This window comes from Dasypus novemcinctus, chromosome 6 (assembly GCF_030445035.2).
Source record: "Dasypus novemcinctus isolate mDasNov1 chromosome 6, mDasNov1.1.hap2, whole genome shotgun sequence".
In the NCBI taxonomy this organism is placed as follows: domain Eukaryota; kingdom Metazoa; phylum Chordata; class Mammalia; order Cingulata; family Dasypodidae; genus Dasypus; species Dasypus novemcinctus.
This window is the reverse complement of record NC_080678.1, coordinates 76,315,834-76,339,173: the sequence shown is the minus strand read 5'-3', so window position 1 is coordinate 76,339,173 and position 23,340 is coordinate 76,315,834. Positions and strand designations below refer to the sequence as shown.

Sequence of the window (23,340 nt, the reverse complement as noted above, 5' to 3'; positions counted from 1 at the left end):
TTTTGATTTCTTATTCTTTTTAACAATGTCCATATGTCTTATCTCAACAACTATTTTTGATTTTCTCAAAAGTCCTTGAGAATTTATTCTCGTTTGTCTTGCCATCCCTGTTTTCACTGTCTACCCTTCTGCTTCCTCTATTCCTTTCATAATGAACACATATTAGGAGCTGGAGAAATGTTATTTGAAGTATAACTGTAGTATTTGGGGGTTTTAATTTCTGAAAAATTTCTCTTTGTAGTCTAATGATAAATAAACATGAAGATTATTAAAATAGAGAAGCCAGAGCCTATGTACTGTTTAGTTTTCCGTTGACACCAGAAAGGGACCGTCACACATGACAATGTCCACTAGATGTTTTTCTTCTTTGTTCTAAGTGAAATATTACATTGATTATATTATTCCTTTACATTTATGAAGCTATTTAAATCATAGCCTTTGTAAAATTTGTTTAGTAACGTGATACTTTCTCTCTAGTTGAAGTTCCCCAGACACAGCAGCAGAAGGCAAGCCAGACTGGTTGAGCTGCAGTTAAAACTGAGGCTTCTTAATTGGCCTGCCTGGGGCAGATCATGCTTCTTGGATGCCGACTTGAAACTGGAATCTGATTTTGCAAAAACAGGGTGGAGCAGCAAGTCAAGGGGCAGTTCTTGGCTGCACTAGTCTCAAGAAAAACAATTATTAATAAGTTTTTTAACTTGACATGCTGGTGTGCTGAACTTTTAAATTCATCTCAGCATGGACACTACTTGAGCATTTTTCCTTTTGCATTTAGACCACATCTTTGGGGATACCACATTGCTCAGAGAAGGCTAGATAAAATTGATAAAATAGTAACTGTATTTTTCTTTGATTTTTATCTTGGAATATTCTGATAATGTTATTGTAAACATAGTTTTAAATTATTTTTTTAAAATAAATGCAGTAATTAAACCTATGAAATATCCCCTTTACCTTTTGTTAGATATTGCATTCTATCTGTACAAAATCATGTGGATAAATGTTCAGTTTACACAGAGTCTCCTATCTTAGCAAAGATTCCAAGTGGCCTTTTAAAGGCATTTCTTAATCTTGAAATGATTATAGATTGATAATGAGAGTATGACTAAAGCTAGGTATTTTGTACATTAAATAAACAATATTTATTTTTATTAAGCATTTAAATATTTGAGGATAAAGGAGAAAAACTGAAATCACACATCCATTCACAGATCTATTTGAAGGTACTACATTTCTTAGGCTGAAGTGAGAACTTTTTTTTTGTCATATTTTCAAATGGAAAATTAAAATAACCAAACCGAACAGTTTTATTACAACTCTCAAAATCATTCAAAACAACACATCTCCGTCACAAAACGATGGGTAGGACAACTGTAATTGCTTACAGATTTGCCACATCTGATCTGTTTCAATTCAAAGAAGGCTCACTTCTAATGATAACTGTTTCAATGAACAGGTTTTTTTCCCACCCCAGATGGATAATGTGCTGACTTAACAAGGTTTGAAGGAGGCACATTTCACACAAATGTGTGAACACCCATTCATCACGCTGCTCATGGAACACAAAAAGATGTAAGGGTCTTTTTTTAATGAACTTTGTAATTTAGGAATGTGACTTTTGTCCTGAAATAAAGTAACAGAAAAATAATTTATTTAATTACCTTTTGATTTTAGGTCTTTCTAGTTCTGGATAGTAAAAAAAAATAGTAGTATTGTAGGTGTAAGTCATTTCACATGGAACTGTATTTTTTTATGGACTACTGAAGTTCAGTAAGCATTTAACATTTCTTATTGGCATCGTAACTCTAACAGTAAATATTGTATCCTTTTATTTGAGTTTGCCTTTAATATGTAGGATATACAGTGTGTATCCTATTTATGCCTCATAATGGTCTTGCCATTATTCAGCTGGAATAAGATCTGGGAATCAGGAAACTTTATTTAATTACTGTGTGAAATTTGATAAGTCAATAGCTTTTTTTGGCCCCAACTTTCCCGTTTACAAACTCGCTGTAATTGTGTCTGCTTAATAATACCAAGTCAAGCTAGGATTTATGTCTACCTGGGTCAAAAATAAGGCCATCCTTATGTAGTTTAATAAGGACAAGACTTTTCTTTCTTTACCCAGGACTAGAATTCATCCTGAAAAGTGAGTAATTGTGAGAAGATAACCCTGGCTACTAACAAGTGACAATCAAAACCTAGAGCTTCTCCCTGGATTTATGCAACACAACTGACCATCTCTACATTTCACAATATTTTACTTTATTTTTTTGTGAGTTAGAAGACAAATATAGTTCAACCCTTAATTTTTAAAATGAGGCACTGAGGCTTATGTGGGTTATGAATTAACCAAGGCCATAGTGATAGTTAACAGTGGGGCTAGAATTCAAGTCTTCATATTCATAATCTAGTGCTCTAATTGTTAGTTGAGGAAAAGAATACTTATTACAGGGAAAGGAATGTTTTCAGGAATAATCAAATAATTACTGACATCAAAGAGACTGCTTGATTTTTGTGTGTATTATTATTATTATTTTTGGTGGCCACAGGAAGATAGTGAGGACGGTGTTATATAGAGAAATAAGTTTAAGTGAAGGAGTTGCCTTTGGTCCATCCATACTACCAATTATTTTGTATAAAAGAACTTATAGTTTGTCGTATTTGTGGAATCCTTTAAAGAATTTTAGAACTGAAAGGAATGCTAGTGATCCTCTAGGTCAAATAAGGTAAACTTCCCATTTGTACTTATGGAAGACTTAGTATATCACCCAAGATACTCTTGACTTTTATCTAGAATCAGCCTCAGACTACTTCTTAACATAGCACTTCAATAGCTATTATTAAGTTACTGGAATTGATGTGAGGGATGAAACTGAATGCTGTTTATGAACTAGTCTGACCTCTCATTTTCCACATTAGGTAAGTGAGACTTAAAGAAGGTAAAGCACTTTAAGGTAATTGGCCTAGCTGGAATTAGAGCTGATGCACACATATTTTAGTTTCAATGCTCTTTTACTCCTTTGTCCTACTCAGCAAACAAAATAGCATAGGTAGTTAAGGTGTAAAATGTTAAGAGTTTCTATTTGGGATGATGGAAAGTTTTAGCAATGGATGGTGATGATGGTAGCACAAAGTTGTGAACATAATTAACAGCACTTATTTACATATTTGAATGTGGTTAAAAGGGAAATGTTAAGTTGTATATATGGCACTAGAATCCATGTAACAGTACAACATTAATAGTATAGCCTAAGTTAACCCCTCGACTATAGCTAATAGTACAATTATAAAAATGTGCTTTCATCAGTTGTAACAAGTGTATCACCACTGCAAGGTATTAATAATAGGGTGGTATATGGGAATCCTGTACTATATGTATGATTGTTCTCCAAACCAGCAACTTCTCTGGAAATAAAAAGAATCATAGAGTAAAAAAGAAATAGCATGGGTATGAAATTTTCATGCCATTTTTAGAATCAGCTTTACTCAATTTTCTACATTCTTTTAAAATGGGGAGAAAAAAAGCACAGTTCCCTAAAGACTATTCAAACCCTACCCAGCATAAAACCAGTTTACAGAATATATATGCTGTTGATGATAAATAGTATGTGTATCAAACTAAAAATACAGCGAGAAACCTTTTAACACTCCAATGTAACTGTAAACCCAACAGCAACTGCAGAATGTCTTGGAGGAAAAAGCTGTATTGGCTCATTGTTACTTTAGAGCTCAGCTTATTGAGTCAGCTGGGAGGTTTTCAGATGCATCAGCCTTTGTAGTCTCAGTTCTTTTTAGTCATGCATGTGAAAAGGAGGAAGCACTAATGTATATGTGTTACTGATTAATTTCTATTTCTGAATTCCACTAGTACTTGACGGCAAAGGAATTGAACTTAAAAGGAATCTTTGCTTTTGAAAGCTATCATCCTTATGCCTTTCACTGCATTACCACTTTGGTAAAGATAAGTATGCATAGATCATTCTTACTGATTCCCACTATTTAAAATGTAACCGCCCCCCTTTCAATCTGATGGAGTACTTCTATCTAATGACCATTGTAATAACACAATGTTTACTATTATTATAATAATGCTACTTGAGTATTTTACAATGTTGCTTTTGCCTTCAGTGGAGATTTAAAGTTAAGGTAGAAAACATACTATTAAGTACCTTCTTTTTTCCCCTATTGTGGACTTATACATTGACTGCATTACTCACAGCAGTCCTTTATGGAAACTAGTATATAGGTAACTCACATAACGAGCCATTGCTATGTTGGCATTCACGTGCTGTAGCCTAGAACTAAACAAAATTAAAACTGGTGAAAAGCTTTTGGGGGTGTAAACCGGTGTTTGGAGGCTTTCAAAATGGAGTTCTAGAACTAAGACTATGAGAATTTTCTCCTTGAGACTGGGTAATTTACTCCAAGTCATAGGATATGAAACTGGGTGAAATCATTCCTTGTTTTAATCTGTAAAGTATAAAGAATAGGTCCAGCGTAGGAGGATAAACTGACCTTGAGTAGATTTTGAGGATGCTTAGGATGATTCTATTTCTTTTCATTTTTCATAAACAGAACAGGAACATTTTTTTTGGGTCACTGTTTCTCAAAAAAAGAAGGGATTTGTTTCCCTGGACAATTTTCATCAGAGATATAATGTGTACTAGTAAAAAATGTAGTTCAACAGATATTATGTAGACGTAGGACATCTTAGGGAAATATATCCTTATAGTTCACAGAAAGTATTGCCATGTTTTTCTTTTTAAGCACTGGTACTCTGTTATAAGGGACATAATTTCCCAATTCACCTTCCTTCAGTGAGTTCTTGGATTTGACATTTAACTCAGTTTGTACTTTTCAACACCAATTTATCCTAAAGGAAAAAAGTAGATAAATGCCCTTCTGGTTTCATTTTATAAAGTATCAAAAGTATGAACTAGAAAATCATTATATATTGGAGCAAAGGTTTTTTCTGGGAAATCTAATCCTTTATAATTCCACAGAATTCAACTAGAACACTTTTGCACCAATTAAAAATATTTTAACTACATCTCAGTAAACTAATATGCTCTTTTCTTTCCTAGACTGAATCATACAGATTTCTCTAAGTAACCAGAGTTTTCATTCTTTTTAAACTGTTCTTTACCTTGGCACCTTACTCATTCTGTGGTTACAGAGTCAAGTTTGTAGAGTCCTAGTGTATTCTCTCATTAAATAACTATTTTCCTTTATATTTCATTATGGAAGCAAGTAACTTTTTGCCTCAAATTCAGGAGAAAAGATGAAATTCACTGGAAAGACATCCTGTTTGAAGCTTTCCCTATGGCCCCTCTTCACTTCATGAAACTCACTTTTAGTGATAAATTCTGGGAGTTTTTAACTTCTCTAAAAATATCTTTCCAATTCTAAGGCATGTGGAAGAAGTTGGCTTTGGTGAAGTTACGTTTGGCTAGAAAAGATGCCATGTTTTATCTCAAGGATGTTAACAGATATATATTCATCTCACTCTGATACCAAGGAAGGGAAAGATGTTCAGATGGTCACACCATTTGAGTAATTGAGTCTGGGTCATTCTATTCCAATTCTGAACTAGTGCCCCCCTCCCTCCCTCCCTTCCTCTCTTTCTTTTTCAATTGGACAAGAATTCTATATTGATTACCATAATACCATGATTAGGAGATATTTGTAAGATAAAATTAACATGCTTCTAAGTAGGTTCTAGATGAATTGTTTTGTCTTTTTGATATTTCCCTGGGCCCCATGTCTGGGACTTCCTGCTACACACAAGTGATGTTGGGAAATGGAAGCACAGCAGTTTATTCTCTTTTCTTCATTCGGCATTTCACAAGCTTGGACTCTGGCAGTTGAAGTAAGATAATTTTTTTTTTGCCACAAGAAAGATAAAAGAAGAAACACAGTTTGCGAACAGGAGCTTAAATGTAACATTAGAAGCCTGAAAAATGTGAAAAAGAGGTGATAACCCAGCAACACTATGGTAACACCACGATCCAGCAGCTTTTCCATTACTAATTTATTTAAAAAAACAGTATCACTTTCATCAGTAAAGGCTTAAAGCAATTTTGAGTGTATGTTGGAAAAAACAAGCCAGATAAATTCTGTCTTCATATTATTTTCATTTCCAATTCTGAACTAGCCCATTCTGTTCTTCTTCCTTCACTTTCTTCCCCCAGTTGGACAAGAATTTTATGTTGGGCTCCACAACACTTTATTTATGACTAGTAAATATTTGGAAGATAAAATAAAATTAACATGCTTTTAAATAGGTCCTAAATGAATTATTTTGTCTTTTTGATATCTCCCTGTGCCTTGAGCTTATTGTCTGATTTATGGTTTAAGGTTATTTCACAGTATTTTTAGGTGAATGTTTTCAGCAAACATGAATTCTACCATTTTATTCACAGGATCAGGGCAGAGGGATATTGAATTATGATCTTAGCTTTGGCACAAAATGGCTTTAACAAATATACTCATCCTAATTGCTTTTCCTACTTATCTGTATTCTCTTTCTCCCTGGCAGGGTGAATATCAGTTCATCCCAGGCATTGTCTAAAGAAGGTTTTGGGAGTCATCTCTGTGTTCAGACCATCTGCTTAACCTTATTCATGTGGTCGTGAATCAGGAGCAGTTTTTGGAGAAAATGGATTTTATACAAGCCAGTTCCTTTTATTGTTCCTTTGGATGAGTCTGGGGTTGCAGCAGGACTTTCATGAAAACTGTAGTGGTAGCTCTCTATTCTTCTGACTGCCTCTGTGACATTGAATTAGGATGATAGTCAACCTGCAGTGAAGTTTTCCCCATTTCCTCTTGACTGAATTGATGTAATGATGTAACATTTATTGAGTTTATCATTAGTGTGCCAAGCATTGTGCAGAAACCGATTAATCCTCAACAACTCCAAAGAGTAGAAATTATAATCATATCCACTTCACAGATGAGGGAACATTGATGCCTGGATTCAAGCCCAAGCAGTTTAAGTATAGAGCTCATACTTTTAATAAATGCTCCAGGCTGTCTTCTGTGGCATGGTTAGGAAAAACTAGGCAGAGAACATTTGGGAATATGAGGCTTGGTATAGAAAGAGGAGAGTGATGCAGCAGCCAGATGGTTGCCCCCAATATGAGTTTTCTCCTTCTTCCAATAACAGAGTTCTGCTGGATTCTGACCAACAGGAAGAAGAACCACATTTTCTAGCCTCCCTTGTGACTGTATGTCTGAGATATGATTAAGGTTAATGAGAAGTAAGTGAAAATTTCTCTGGGTAGATTCTGCACACTTGCTTAAAAGTTAGTCTGCACACATCCTTTGACTCTGACCTGCTGCCTGGAATGTGGGTGTCATAGTTGGAATTCCAGCTGCCATCTCGGACTATGAAATAAGGCCATACCTGAGGCGAGTGCTATGAAAAGTTGGAAGGGGCCTTATTCCCTGAGTACTTTGTGGAGCAGAGCTGCCATATCAGCGCTGGACAGCCTGCTTCCAGACCTTATAGAAAAACAGTAAATGTCTGTCTTGGTTAAAACACTGTGATTTTGGGTATCTGTACACTGCAGCTAAAAACCTGATCCTAACTTATCACCCATTTATGTCTATTTGACAATGTGGATTGTAAGTCACTGCACCATTTTCACATAGTAGGCATTCAATAAATATTTGTTGTTTTGAGTTTTTCAATCTCCTTCCATTTTAATGGTTCAGAAAGTCATCTACTTGAGTTACTTTATAAGAGAGTGATTGTGTACATTTTATCTTATGTATAAAATCATGCTGTCCACCTACAGCAATTGGACAGTAGTAGAGTCTGAGTTTTTTTTCTTAAAATAGTGATGAGTGTTCAAATATTAGAACACAACTTACAAGTGTCAAGGTAAAACTTCTCTGCCATGTTCATGTAGCAGTCAAATGTACTTTGAGTAAACTTCTGTTCACTACTCTTTGCCTATTTTTACTTAACTTTGCATCTATGGGGCCAAATCAATTAGTAAGAATGACTATCGTAAAAACCAGTTAATTTGGAATGTTACTAATCAGAATTCTGATATTTAACATTATACTACATTTATGGTACAGTGAAAATGCACATTTGCCTATGTGTGTATATCTATAAAAGCTTTGGCCAAGCACTAAAAAAAATCATAAATGTCTCATAAATCATCAATAAAGAAAACAAAATGTGATTGTGTCCACTGAACACAGTAAGGATGCTTCTTCCTTAAATATCTATTTTACATTTATAATATTTTGTAATTTTATAAAATATTCATTTTTGTTCAACTATAAGCATGGTATTTTCTCCCCATGTTGGAACCCAAATGAAAAATGATAGTGTTTTAGGCTAGGATCTTGTCAGTGTACAAGGAAGGGGTGGATGGATTTGTGATATGTGTACACCTAGATACAGGTCTTTCTGAGGGATTTGGTATGGGGCAAGGAGAAGGAGTAATCAAATGAGATACACAAATTCAACCTGAGCAATTGATGGAGCTGCTGCTTTCTTAGATGTAAAGACTTGAAGAGGGGTATATTTGGGGTATGTGATGGGGAAAGCAAGCAAACCATGGTTTCCATTTTGCATATATTGAGTTTGAGATTCCTGTGAAGCATTCAAGAATAGAAATCAAGTTGTATATATGAGTTTGAATTTCAGAGGAAAAGTTTGGACTGGAGAAGTAAAATTTGGAGTTTTCAGTCATGGGGAATTTTAAAGTCAAGGGAATATTTGAGATCATCTAAGCATAAAATTCGGTCTGGGGCGTGCATGTGACTCAATCGGTTTAGTGCCTTCTTCCCATACAGGAGGTCCTGGGGTTCGGTTCCGGTACCTACCAAAAAAACAAAAACAAAAACAAAAAAACCCGAATCAAACCACCTCCATTCTGACACGCAACCAAACCAAGAACTGCAGTTTCTCGTGTAAGTGGTGGTGCGAACAGCAAGGGAATCTCATCGCCTTTGGGGGGCTGTGCTGTGCCCCTCAGAGTGAATGTGGAGGTTCTACACCCCCAGGGGCCACTGCACGGTGCCGGGGGTGGGGGGCTGACTGCGTTCCGCTCCTGCGCCACCACGAAATGGGTGCGCCACCACGAAATGGGTGCGCTGTACTGAGTTTGCGTCCGCTCCACCCAGCTCTTGAAGATAGAGGAAATTCTGGCCAGCAAGAGCTACCAGTGGTCAAGCAGTTCCTTGATTCCAAGATCAAGTTCCTGCTGCCCCACCACCTGCTGCAGTGCTGGCCCAAGCCACGCTTCACCACCAAGAGGCTCAACACCTCTTCTAGGGGTCCCCACTTGGGACCAGCCCCAGTAAATCAGCTCAACCCCCACCTCCTCAAAAAAAAAGTTCTGAAACAGTGACACATTTGCAACTATAATCATACCATATGTAGCCTTTTCAGAATGGCTTCTTTCACTTAGCAATTATACATTTAAGATTCTTTCATCATTTTTCACAGCTTGGACATTCATTTCTTTCTTTTTTTAAAATCACTGAATAATATTCCATTGTATGGATGTTTCAGTTTGTTCATTCATATATGGAAGGGCATCTTGATTGCTTCCAATTTCTGGCAACTATGAGCAAAGCTGCTGCAAATATGTGTGTGCAGGTTTATGTATGGACATAGTTTTCGACTCCTGTGGAAAGTGCAATGGCTGGATCATATGGTAAACATATGGTTAGCTTCATAGAAAAACTGTCTTCCAAAAGTGACTGTAGCATTTAGCATTCCCACTAGCAATGAATGGGAGATCCTCTTGCTCCCTATCTGCATCTGCATTTGGTGTTACTGGGGTTTCTGGTTTAAGCCATTCTAGTATGTATATAGTGGAACCTCATTCTTTTAATTTGTAATCTTCTAATATATATGATGTTGAGCATCTTTCCTTGTGCTTGATTGCCAGCTTTATATTTTTTGGTGAGATTTCTCTTCAACTCTTTTGTCAATTTTTAAATTGAGTTGCTGAATTTTAAGAGTTCTTGTATATTTTAGATACAAGTCCTTTGTCCAATATGTTTTCTGCAAATATTTTCTCCCTATATATAGCTTGCCTTATCATTCTTTTTACAGAGTCCTTTGCAGAGGATAAGTTTTAAATTTTAATGAAGTCCAACTTACCAATATTTTTTCTTTCATGTATTGTGTTTTTGGGGTTGTATCTAAGAAGTCATCACCAAACAAAAGGTCAACTAGATGTTCTCCTTTGTTATTTTATAGAAGTTTTGTAGTTTTGAATTTTACATTTAGGTTTGTGATCCATTTTGAGCTGATTTTTGTGAAAGGTGTGATGTCTATGTCTAGATTCATTTTTTCTCCTTTCATGTGAATGGGATGTTCAGTTTTCCCAGCACCATTTGTTAAAAAACCCTATCCATTCTCCACTGAAGTGCTTTTGCTCCTTTGTTAAAAATCAGTTGACTATATTTTTCTACTCAAATATTTCTGGGCTCTCTATCTGTCCCATTATCTATTTGTTTAAATCTTTCACTAAATCCATTCTGTCTTCATCATTGTAGCTTTATAGTTGGGTAGTGTCAGTCCTTTGACTTTATTCAGCTTCAGTATTGTGTTGGCTATTCTGGGTCTTATGCCTTTCCATACACCCTTTAGAATCAATTTGTCAATATTCACAAAATAACTTGCTTGGATTTTTATTCAGATTGTGTTGAATCTATATATCAAGTTGGGAGGAATTGACATCTTAATAAATAGAGTCTTCCTAGCCATAAACATAGAATATCTCTCCAATTATTTTTAAACATAAGGATAAGTGATTTGATAACTGGTACTCATGTTATCTCTCTGAAACTGGCTACCTTTGTGCTTAAAATTTTAAACAATTTCATAATTCTGTATCTTATGTTAAAATGCCATTGGAGTTGGTCCACAAAGAACTTTTCTATAAAGATATTCAAGATGTACACAGCTTTAACAGAACCAAAATGTGTGTGTGTGTGTGTGCGTGTGTGTGTATGGTGGGGAGAGAAGCAGAGAGACAGGGAGGAAAGAGGAAGGGAAGAGTGTTTAAAGAAGTTGTTGGCTAAGTAATTTAATGATAAAAATTGCAAAACTTGAATAAGACTTGGCATCTGTTTTTATATCTAAAAGTAATTACTTCAGGATTTGATTAATTAAAAACAGCAGACATTTCTTTTTCTGGTCTGAATTCTCTTCTTTCAATTTACTGACTGACCAAGAGACTGCCTTTTAACCCCTTCCCCCCAGTTCCTATACTCTTGGATTTACTATGAATAGTAACTAAGACCTGCATGGCTTACACTGAGGCTATCATCAATGCCTAACGCAGTGTCTTGCACACATTTATTCGTTTCACTAACAGTTTTTGAATACCTGCCAGGCAGGTTTATTAACTTTATGGGCATTTATTAAACTCCTACTATGCCCCCCCATATCTGAGCATATTCATATGCTTCCTTTGTGGATCCAACCTGAAATTTGGTTTCATGAGCATTATATCTGTAAGTCAGAAAGTTTCTTGCCAAAATAAATATATGGCCTAATAATTTTACTACCGGAAAAAGATTAAATATGGTAAAACATGTGTACCCAAGCTCATGTTTCTCTCTATTGTAGTATTGCTAACATTAGAGTGCTTTGCAGGCTGTTTTTTGATTCCTTGAAGATTTAGCTAACAATAAGAAGAACTTCTCTTCCTCCCACCCTCCCCCATCTGTTCTGCACATAGTCAAAGAATATTTGGCTCCGTTCTCAAAGTTTATGTCTTCCAATTTCCTCTTTAACATTTCTTTAACTTTCCATGTTTTTCGTTTTAAAGAAGGAGGCTATGAGACTGCACTAGATTAACTTGTCTCAGAAGATTACTGAGCTTCAAAAGTCTGTTTTAGGAGGATCCCCAAGTCTAATTTTGAAGCCTTTGTTTCCAAGAAAAATGAAAACATTGTTTCCATCAAGGGCTTTGTATATCCAGCGTTTCTTAGAGTTTATAACATGCTATCATACTTAATTCTGAAAACATTATTTCCAAGTTAGCTCAGCTGAACATGTGAAATTCCTTTTACCTTTTCTCCTCCTTAAATTTATATTGTTTTCAATTTCAGGAAATTCTCACCCCAGTGATTAGGGCTTTCTTTCTTAGGGAGTGCCATTAACTTCCTAAAATTAGTTGCAAAATTTTGTGCATATCCATTTACTCAGTAAATATTTACTGAATACCTATTAAATACTAGGCAACTTCTTGGGCCCTTGGGAGACACCAGTGAACAAAACTAACATTTCCATCCCTGAAACAACTTACATTTTTATAGATGGAGACAGACAGTGAACATAATTTATAGGTACATTTTGGAGTGTTCTAGTTTGGAGAGGGTCCTCAAGACCACTCCCAGGTTTGATGATTCACTAGGACTCCTCAGCATATAATTGAACTCACAGCTACAATTTATTGCAGCAAAAGAATACAGAGCAAGATAAGCAAAGGGAAAAGGTATATGGGGCAATGCCTGGGGAAGACCAGGGAAGACTAGGCACATGCTGCTGAAGTCCTTTCCCAGAGGAGTTACACAAGAAGGGCTCAATTTCCCCAGCATCCAGTTGTGACAACGTGTGAAATACTTAAAAGGCGAGCGCACCAGAGTCTCAGTACCCAGGGTTTTTATGGGGGACTGGTCATGTAGGTTCTGTCTGCCTGGCATGCACCAAATTTCCATGCTACATAGGTATCCAGCATAAACCGTGTTGTTTGTACAAATAATTTAAGCATAGTGAGCCACGGTTACCTGTTTCGGAATGTGGAAACCCTCCTGAAATCCAAGTTCCTAGACCTTGTCAGCAACTCTTTCAAAGAGTCAGGCTTGATATGTTAACTCTCTTCTCCACAGCTAAACTAGGTACTTTGACAAAAAATTTAGAGCAAGAGACAAAGATCAGTACTATTGGAAAGGGATGTGGATTACAAGTTTAAACAAGGTGATTAGAGTAATTCTTTTTGGTAAAGTGACATTTGACCAAGGACTTGAAGATAAAAAATAAAAAATAAAAGTTCCCAGTATAGAGAACAGTCAATGTAATTGCCCTAAGGTGAGCTTGCTTGTCGTGTTCCAAAAAGTGCTAGGAGGCCAGTGTAGCTGGAGTGGAGTGAACGTAGACATGAAATCAGGGAGTTGAGCTTAGAGGAAAGGGCTCATAGTCAACCAGTGTTGGACCTTGTAGAACATCGTTAGTTTTTTCGTTTATGTATATATGCACTTCACTGAGGGAAAAAAACCCCAGTAGTTCTCCTTTCTGTAGATTCTGTGATTCTCCCAACATTGAGATCTAGGCTAACTTCCTTATTTTACAAATGAAGAACTAAGACCTAGTGTTAAGTGACTTGCTGAAGGTCACAAGGTCATTGTGGAAGAAAGCAGGATAGAAAGTAAATGAAGATGTAACCCTTCTCTCTCCCAAGATTGAGATAATTCTGGTAAATTTTTCAATTGCATTTTGCTAAAATTAGTGTAACTGATTCAGGGTAGTTTAGATAAAATATTCTATTACTTTCCATTTAGAATAGAGTGACCAAGGTACCTAATCTCTGGGTAAGTAAGAGGTAAATAAATATTCAACACCTAATAGGGATTTCTCCCTGCTTATTAGCACGTCTAACTCAAAAGAATGTCTTTACATCTTCCATCTGTCCCTTTCCCCATAAAAAATTCTCTTTTCTTTGCCTGTGAGGACCTTCCTGTTTTGCCTCTATTATGACTATATTTTAGTAAAGTAAAGGTTTATTAAAATGCCTCCTACTTTTAAAGTGTTTAAGCTACAGTTTCTCACAAGGACTACAGAAATAAAATAAAGGTAATTTCCCTCATTGGTGACTTTATAATGGTCACTCCAAGAAGGCATAGTTGAAATGTTTATGAAATATACAAAAGAGCGTCTAATGAACATAGATCTGAAAGCAGCATATTTGACCTTAAAACCCAAAATGATATAAACTCTTATGAAGTCAACAGATAATTGCTATTTAATATTTTCTGTCAAAAGAAAATCAGACTGAAAAGAAGATTGACAGCTTTTCAAACATTTACTGCTTTTAAGCATAAAGAAATGAGTGTTGGATGCAAATAGGTCTGTTGTATATGTTTGTTAAAGATAAGATTTTGGTGACAGCTATTGAAGGTAGTTTAATAATGCCTTTTTGTTGTTTTGAAAACTAAAACCAAAAGTTAAAAGAATGCTTTGAATGAATAAAAAAAGGTTAAGGTCAGGGCTGTTTAATTATTATGTGAATTTGGAAGTATTGGTATTATTAACTGCTTTTTGTTTCCAAGGGAAAAATCATTAGCTTCCTGCTCTGTGAGGAGGTAAGATATGATATTTGTTATTTCATAGGTATGAAAATTCTCTATTCCTTAAGTAGTGTTCTTACGCTGCGATCTTTTGGGACGTTGTTTTTAATTATCTTATACCATATTGTCACAAGGAATGATGCAATAAGTGACTCTGTCATAGGCTAGATGACATTAAACCAATATAAGCATAAAACATTTATTACAGTTAAAGAAATCAATATAATACACAGAACAAGATCTTTGAGGACTTTCCATCTTACATATTGATTCCTTCCATTTATATGGAGTCATGCAAGGCCTAGTTTTTGTCGATCATAGTGATAGGGTAAACTTGGCTAGAGTTAACTTTTAGAATCGCTCTGTGCTAAGGCCCTAAGCAAAAATTTCAATAACTTTATTGTTATAAAAATGACATATGCTTATTATAAAAATTTAAACATTTCAGAAAAGTAAGAAGGCAGAAAATCACTCTACATTTTCCCTTCCAGAAATAACCCTTCTGAACATTTAAACATCTTTCCAGACATCTTTCAATGTGTCTATACTGAGAAAATATAGCTAGATGTAATTTTAGGAAAATGGGATCACAGTATACGTGGCATTTTAAATACCAAGTATTAATTTACTTTTACTTGAATTTCATGAAAGAAAAAGAGATTGGAGTAAAAGTGGAGGAGCTGTTGATGTGCAATCAGATAAATATTTCTTCACCACAAGAGATTTTAGAGCCTAAAACATCTCCCCTTATTGTTATGAAAAAGAATAAACCATTGCAAAGCCTTGGAATTAATATATTTTTTTAACATCATATTTCACATGTTCAACTAAACTCAACTCATTGGGAGCCTATTTCAGTCACTCTGTATTCACTGGTACAGTGATGGCCACAGGAAAAAGGCATGGTTGGGAGGGATGTAAAGGTCTAGAGAGGACAAAGTGGGTGTAGATCCAGAGAACAAGGTGACCATTTGTGATTTGCAAGGGGAGACGAGAAAATAACACATATGTACCTTCTACCAGTCCCCCTCTCCTGTGCTGTGAGTATTGACATTTTATTCTATGTACATTGATTATTGCTTGTCTAGGTTCATTACATGTACCCTTTATTCTGTAACCCCAGTTATCAAAATTATTTAACCTTGTACTGTTTTTTTAGGTGGTACTGGAGACTGAACCCAGGATTTCCTACATGCAAAGCAGGTGCTCAACCACTGAGCTACACCTGTTTTTCCTTTATTATTATTAAATTACTTTTTATTTTTTGTACTATTTTAAAATTGATTCTGTGCTCACAACCAGCCCTTTTTCTATTATTTCCCTAGTACTGAATTCATTGTTTTGATTTTGCTCCTGGATGCTGGATTTTCTGACTTAGGAATTGTTTAAGGAAGTCCTCCTAAGTGTTCTGCTTTCTGGGTTTTTATATATTTGAGATTCTGTCAATTTAATTTCTAGTTAAAGGGCAGCTTTCCTGAGTAAAGTAAAATTCTTAGATTTTTTCCTGCTATTACTAAGGTACTTGAGATAATTATTGTGGTCACTTTAAAAATAGATAGAAGGAGTAGAGGTAAATTTAGTCCTTAATTTTCTAAATGACCAATTCCCCAATTTAACAAAATTATTGGTCGTGCTAATTTTGGGTGGGTAAGTGGGTGGAGAGTTTAGTTTTGGTGTGAAGATTGAATTCCTTGTAGACAGTTAAGAGAAGCTGTTGAATGGCAATAAAGGAATTGAATAGTGAGGTTGGGGCTCGAGGTACACATTTGGAGTAGACAGCATAAAAATGAGAATTAATGCCACTGAACTAAATGGAGAAGAGGAACAGTGCCCGAGTTCTGTGGCACTCCAGCACTTAGAGGTCAGGAGAAATGAAGAGGAATAGAAAGAAGACTGAGAATCAGCATCCCCCAAGCTGGGAAGAAAATTCACTTGAAATCTCTAAAAGGAAAAAATAATCAACTGTGTCAAATGCTGCTGAGTAAGATAAAGACTGAAAATTGAACATTGAATTGGTCACATGGAAGTCATTTGGGTTCCTGATAAGATCCATATAATAAGCAAACTGCCAATAAGCCTCATTACCGTAAAAAGTGAAAACAAAAATATTTATTATATAAAATTATAGAAATATTTAAAATAAAAAAGAATATAATGGGCAACTTTAACAATAAATTTGGAAATTAGAAATTTTATCTGTATATCATAGATTTTAGTACAAAGTATCTTTCTTTGTCAATAGTGTTATGACCAAACAAATAGAAAAACATTTTATATTTGTATATATATATGAACGTGGAGGAGGGGATAAGAGTATAAATGCAAAACATTTTCTTCTTGATGGGTGTTTGTTACCTCAGGGGAATAAGATGTCAGAGCAGTCTGGGGGAGAGTAATTTTTTCTTTATTTATTTTTGTATTGTTTGACTTATTATAAGGAACTTGTGTTATTTTCTTAGTTAAAATTATATAATAAAATAAAAAGTATGTAATAAATTTTATGTAACAAAAATAAACTATCAAATTTAGTTTTATTATAGGGACATTCTTGAATAGGGTCTAGTTTATTTTAAGAAGGTAATCATTTGGAAATTGTGGTACTTTGACTGCAATGACTAATAAATTACTTATACATACCATAACTAGTTGTCTATCTCCATTACTATAGTAAAGGCTCGATTTTAAGGCAAAATCCAGATTCTTTATCATAACTAACAAAACCCTCCATTTCAAGCCATTCATTTGTTTATCTGTATATCATCCATCCGTCCATACATTTGTCAAATATTTTTTGAGCATCAGTTATATACAAAGTAGTTGTTTGCTAGGGTCTAGGGATACACTAGTGAACAAAACATTGGTTTTGCTCTCACAGAAGCAGTGGCTATTGCTTCTGAGCTGGGTCTTCGTGCTTGTCCAACCTCCTCTTCTCCTCTCACACCTCCCGGCCATATTAACTGTGCTGCCCTGGGTGTCTTTTTCTTTTCCTTCTACCCTGCCTCATTTTGTCAACCTGGTCAATTCAGCTCATTTGTCAACTCAGCTAAATTTTTGCTTCTCTATTCTGTGTGCCTGAATGGGGGCTTCAGTGAAAAACAAGAGACCTTTGATAACTTCCCTAGAAAGTGATCTAAATCTTTGTTTCATAAGCCTTTCAGAGATAATACTTAAAAAAATCAGCTCTTGGAAGCAGATGTGGCTCAAGCAGTTGAATTCCCGCCTCCCATATGGGAGGTCCTGAATTCAGTTCCTGGTGTCTCCTGAAAAAACAAAATCAAATAACAAGCAAAACAAATGACAAAACCAATGCAGGGAAGCTGATGTGGCTCAGTGATTGAATGCTGGCTTCCCACATTTATGAGGTCCTGGGTTCAATCCCTGGCCTCTGATACCTCAGGAAAAATAAAAATCAGCTCTTAAAACCCAAGTTAAGACAGGATAGGGGACAGGGATGTGGTGGTGTGATCGTGGTGGTGTTTGTATGTGTGGGAGAAAAATTGAGGTGATTAAAGGATTCAGTGGCCCAATGCATTAGAGTATTGGGATAGAATTCTAAGGGAAATGAGTTAGAAAAATAGGAGGTTTTAAAAAATATAAGCTCCAATATTCTATAAAATTTACTCTTCTAGAACATATTGTTCTTTAAGATTATGGGGTAGTTTTATACTTCCCTTGCTTTATTTATTCTTAGCAGCCTGTCTGGTTCTCTTTCTCCTATGCTCTTAGTCAGATATATGACTAAGAGTACGTGTTATCAGGCATTTATTTTTTTAAAGTAACTTTATTGTGTACAATAAATACATGCTTTAAATTTCTTTTTCTTTATTAGACAAGTTGTGGATTTACAAAACAACCATGCATAAAATGGTTCATCCTATTAATAACTTGCATTGGTATCGTGGAACATTTGTTACAATAATAGAATGGAGGAGAGTATGGGCTATGATGTGAACCAATGTATATGAGGTGCAGAGGTGCCCAAAGATGTACTTACCAAATCCAATGGATGTGTCATGATGATGGGAACGAGTGTTGTTGGGGGGGGGGAGAGGGGGGGTGGGGGGATGGGGTTGAATGGGACCTCACATATATATTTTTAATGTAATATTATTACAAAGTCAATAAAAAATAAAAAAATAAAAAAATAGATGATAGTACATTTTTATAATTATACTATTTTTTAAAAAAAGATTTATTTATTTATTTTCCCCCCTTCCCCTTTCTCTTCCCCCACCCTGCTGTTTTTGCTGTCTGTGTCCATTCGCTGTGTGATCTTTTGTATCTGTTTCTCTTTTTTGTCTTCTCTTCCCATTTTTTTCTCCTCTAGGATTCACTGGGATTTGATCCTGGGGACCTCTGATGTGGAGAGAGGTTCCCTATCAGCTGTGCCATCTCAGATCCTGGTCTCTGCTGTGCTTCACTTTGTCTCTCCCCTTCATCTCTTCTGTTGCGTCATCATCATCTTGCTGCTTGACTCACTTGCTTGGGCGCTGGCTCACTGTGCAGGAACTTGGCTCCCCATGTGGGCACTCTGCTCATCACCTGGGCCTCGCCTCACCATGCGTGCACTCGTGCGGGCACTCAGCTCATTGCATGGGCACTCAGCTAACCATATGGGCACTGGCTCTTCTTCTTTTTCACCAGGAGGTCCCAGGGATTGAACCTGGGTCCTCCCACCTGGTAGGTCTTCCCATCACTTGAGCCGCATCCGCTTCCCTGATCATATGACTAACAATAGTCCATGGTTATCTTAGGTTTCACAATTTACGTACTGAAGTTCTATCGATTTTTTTTATTTTTAAAGAAGTTTTAGATCACATGAATGTTACATTTATAAAAAAAAAATTTAGGGGACTCCCATATGCCCCGACCCCTTCCCCTCCCACACTTTCCCACATTAACAACATCTTTCATTAGTGTGGTACATTTGTTACAATTGACGGACACATATGGATGCATTGCCACTAACTGTGGACTGTAGTTTACCCTTTGCCCTGCACAATTTTATAGGTTATGACAAAATGTATAATGGCCTGTTATCCATCATTCCAATGTCATGCAGGACAATTCCAATGTCCCAAAAATGCCCCATGTTACACCTATTCTTCCCTCTCCCTCCCTTCACCTCTGGTGGCCACTGCCTTTATATCAATGATAAAAGTTCTTCCATTGCTAGAATAATAATAGGTTTACTCTAGTCCATTGTTCATTCCCCAATTTTGAGGATTTGGGGATGGTGATGCCCACTCTGTTTCTAATTGGGAGGGGGAAATGCCTGTTGGGAAATGCAGTTACTCATGTAATCCTCACCACAATCAAAATATAAAATATTTCTCTTAGTCCAGAAAGTTTCCTGAGCCTCTTTGCAGTCAGGTCTCCTCACTCCCAGCCCTGGCCATAGGCAACCACAGATCTGCTCTTGGTCACTATTGATTAGTTTTGGCAGGTATTTTATTTTAACACATTCTCTCTTGTTCAGAGTTATCTGTTATCTCTCCTCTACCCCAGTCCCTCCACGGCCCTCTGTAGATAAAGCTTAGAAACTGCTTTCATTCTTTCTTCACTTGTTTCATTTTTTCCTTACTTTTTAAAGACCCCTCATGCTGTTTGTCTTATTCTTCCTCAGGTACCATTATTGATTCACTTTCTCTTTTATAAATCTACTATTTACTCTGGACGGAAATGTTTGCCCAAAAAGCATGAAGTTCTTCCATAGTCAAAATTTTCTCACTTTCTAATTTTAATATTATCATCTTTTTAAAGGCCCATTTGAAGGTACACAAGAAACCTCCTAAATTACAATTTTGTAAACTTCTTCATATTAGTTACCTTCTCATTATATCAGTTTGATATGATGTTATATATATCAAACTGAAAGAAGGATGGGAATTAAACTTGTTTTCCAAATTATCTATTTTATAAAATCACTAATTAGTAATAACTAGGAGTAAGGACACTATACAGAGGTAAAAGAATGAATTAGGTAATAGTAAAAAAAATAAGAAAAATTGTGAGCACATCAGAATGAATCTGTGTTGGTTCTTTTTACAAATTTAATATCTCAGAACATTTGTGTTTTATGGAGTTTCTTTCTGTGTATGTGAGGGACACCACAGCTGTTTTTAGTGCCATTTACTTTTCTTGCTTTATTTATGGAAGTAGGAGGGAATTATGTATGGGTAGTAATTTAATGCTATTTCAGTTGGCATTTAATTGGGTTTAGATGTCGAAAGATACATGGAGATAGATATTTAATTAAAGGTTTTATAATGGTAAAATATACTATGTGAGCAATCTTGTGAACTTTGCAATGTACTCTCCTACTTAAATATCTTCCAAGGTGTGAACCTTTAAAACTTTTCCTCTCCTTGTCTCCACCTATTTATTTAACTCTTCCATCACTTTCTGAACAGCACAGGAAATCATACCCTTGGGTATTTTTTCATTCTGGGTGAAGTGTAGCTTCATCCTGCCTGAGACAGTTCACTTAAGTTCCTCTTCAGCCTGTTTGGGTAAATAGAAACATCTATTTAGTTGTTTCTTTAATATCTACTTTTTGTGGCAATTCCTAAAAGGAAAGATACATTTGCAGGTTTCCAACTGTTCCTGGTACAGAACAATGCTGGGCTGATATTCTCAGAATACTCTGAGGAATTTAATGTTGCTACCTTTCACCGGCAACAGTGTATTTAATTGGGTTAGCATTTTTTTGCTTTGTTATCATTCTGTTTGCGATTTCTGGAAAACTCATGCATTGATACATAACAATTTATTATAGTCACCATGTGTTGATTGGTATTAAGTCTTCCCTGTTTGCTGCTGTCTTCATCACAGTTCCTGTTCTGTAGCAGATCAGTCAAAGCAATTAAAAATGACCTCTTTTTGACTGTCTCCTTGTGATCAGTGGTACAAAAGCACACCCCAAATACACACTTGTACACATGCTGATATACACACCTCTTATCTCTCCATTTCCCTTTAATTTGTGTTCCTTCATTTCTCTCACAGGCTTCTTATTACATCCATTCCTGTTTTTTCTCCTTCATTCTCTGATTTTCCATGTTCTCCCACTTCCTATACATTTTCCTACAGAAAGGAGAAGCAGGAGAGGTGTATGAAGCTCTTCAGACTTGACATAAATGTTCAGGTAGGGGATGTAAGATGATGAGCTAACTTGATGGTAGCGAGTGGATGGCATAACATTTTTATTTGATAACTTTATATAAACAAGCATTCAATGAAAAGTTATTATACATGTGTATTGTATTTTTTTAAACTAATGGAATGAAATAAGAGGTTTCAAGAATCCTGTGACAGTGACAAGAAATAGAATGCATTATTTATCCTGCATAAAAAGGCAGTAAGAAGCAAAGGTTGAAATCTTAAACTTTTAGAGAGGAGTCATAATTGTGACAGTGCTATTGATCTTCAAAATTCTTCACAAAACAAAATAACATTCTTTCCATAGTCACAAATATATTAGCGCCTTTCAGAGATGGTGGGATTAAGGTAAAGAGGTTAAAAGGAGTCATTTCAGACAAAAAGTAGAAGGCAAAATTAAAAAAAAATTTTTTTTTAAGGATTCTTAGATTACATAAATGTTATATAAACAACAGAGGGGGTTCCCATATGCCCTAATCACTATCTCTTCCAAACTTTCCCACATTAACAACATCCTTCATTAGTGTGGTACATTTGATATAACTGATGAACATATATTGGAGTATTGCCACTAAGCATGGATTATAGCTTACACTGTAGTTTAAACTCTCTCCCACACAATTTTGTAAGTTATGACAAGATATATAATGGCCTGTGTCTGTCAGTGTAATGTCATTCAGGACAATTCCAATGTCCTTAAATGCCCCCATATTACATCTGTTTTTCCTTTTCCCTCCCTCAGAACCTATGGAGGCCATTGCTTCCATATCAAATGATAAAAGTTCTTCCATGGCTAGAATAACAATGAGTCTATAGTAGAATACAGTAAGTCTATTCTAGTCCATTGTTCTTTACCCAATCCTGAGGATTCTGGGATGGTGATGCCCATTCTACCTCTAACTGAGAGAGAACATAGATCCCATGGGGCAAGTGGATAGGACTATCTTACTTGCAGTTGTAGACTCTCTCTGTTCCTTGGGATGGTTATTGTCCATCATCATTTCCTTGTTGGTTGTCCTGGGTGAGTCCAATGAATGGGAGAGTAGGTGTTGCAACTCTGTTAAGATTCAGGGCCTCACTGGCATGTGAAAAGCCCAAAGATTTAAGTCTCTTGGACATAAATCTATCAACTCTAGTACTAACAATAGATTCAAATAGAAGGGTCAGAAGAGCCAGGTGTAAGGAAACCACAACTGAGTCCAACTCTGTCACACTGGGGAGCATAAATTCCAAAGCATAAATTCCCACTGGAAGGGCACCAAACTCCTGAGCTGTCAGTAGTGTCTGGTTGTCTCCAGAACCTCAGTAGCCCCACAATTAAAAATATATATATATTTTTATTTATTTTTAAAAGATAAATAGATTACATAAAATGTTACATAAAAAAATATAGGGAATTTCCCATATACCCCACTCCCCACACCTCCCACTTATCCCACATTAACAACTTCTTTCATTAGTGTGGTACATTGCAATTGATGAACACATTTTGGAGCATTGCCACACAGCATGGGTTGTAGTTTATTTTGTAGTTTACACTCTTTCCCACTCCATTCTGTAGGTTATGGCAGGACATATAATGTCCTGTATCTGTCTTTGCAATGTCATTCAGGACAATTCCAAGTCCCAAAAATGCCCCCATATTACACCTCTTATTCCCTCTCCCTGCCTTCAACAACTCCAGTGACCACTGTCTCCACATCAATGATATAATTTTTTCCATTGCTGGAATCAGAATAAGTCTATAGTAGAATACCAGTAAGTCCACTCTAGCCCATATTTTATTCTCTAGCTCTGAGTATTCTGGGATGGTGATGCCTACTCCACCTTTAATTTAGAGGGGGCTTT

General features: G+C 36.0%; 1 protein-coding gene, 1 non-coding gene and 1 pseudogene across 5 annotated transcripts in view; 2 read left to right on the top strand and 1 right to left on the bottom strand.

The window, feature by feature from the left end:
* The window catches only part of CTNNA3 (catenin alpha 3), a 1,802,485-nt gene that overhangs the window by 290,968 nt on the left and 1,488,177 nt on the right, over positions 1–23,340 (top strand). The window lies entirely within an intron of this gene.
* On the bottom strand, positions 1,469–1,572 carry LOC111767087 (small nucleolar RNA U13). Its single transcript, XR_002798986.1, has one exon. It is a non-coding gene; the product is annotated as a small nucleolar RNA U13 (small nucleolar RNA).
* On the top strand, positions 8,902–9,023 carry LOC111767084 (small nucleolar RNA SNORA68; annotated as a pseudogene).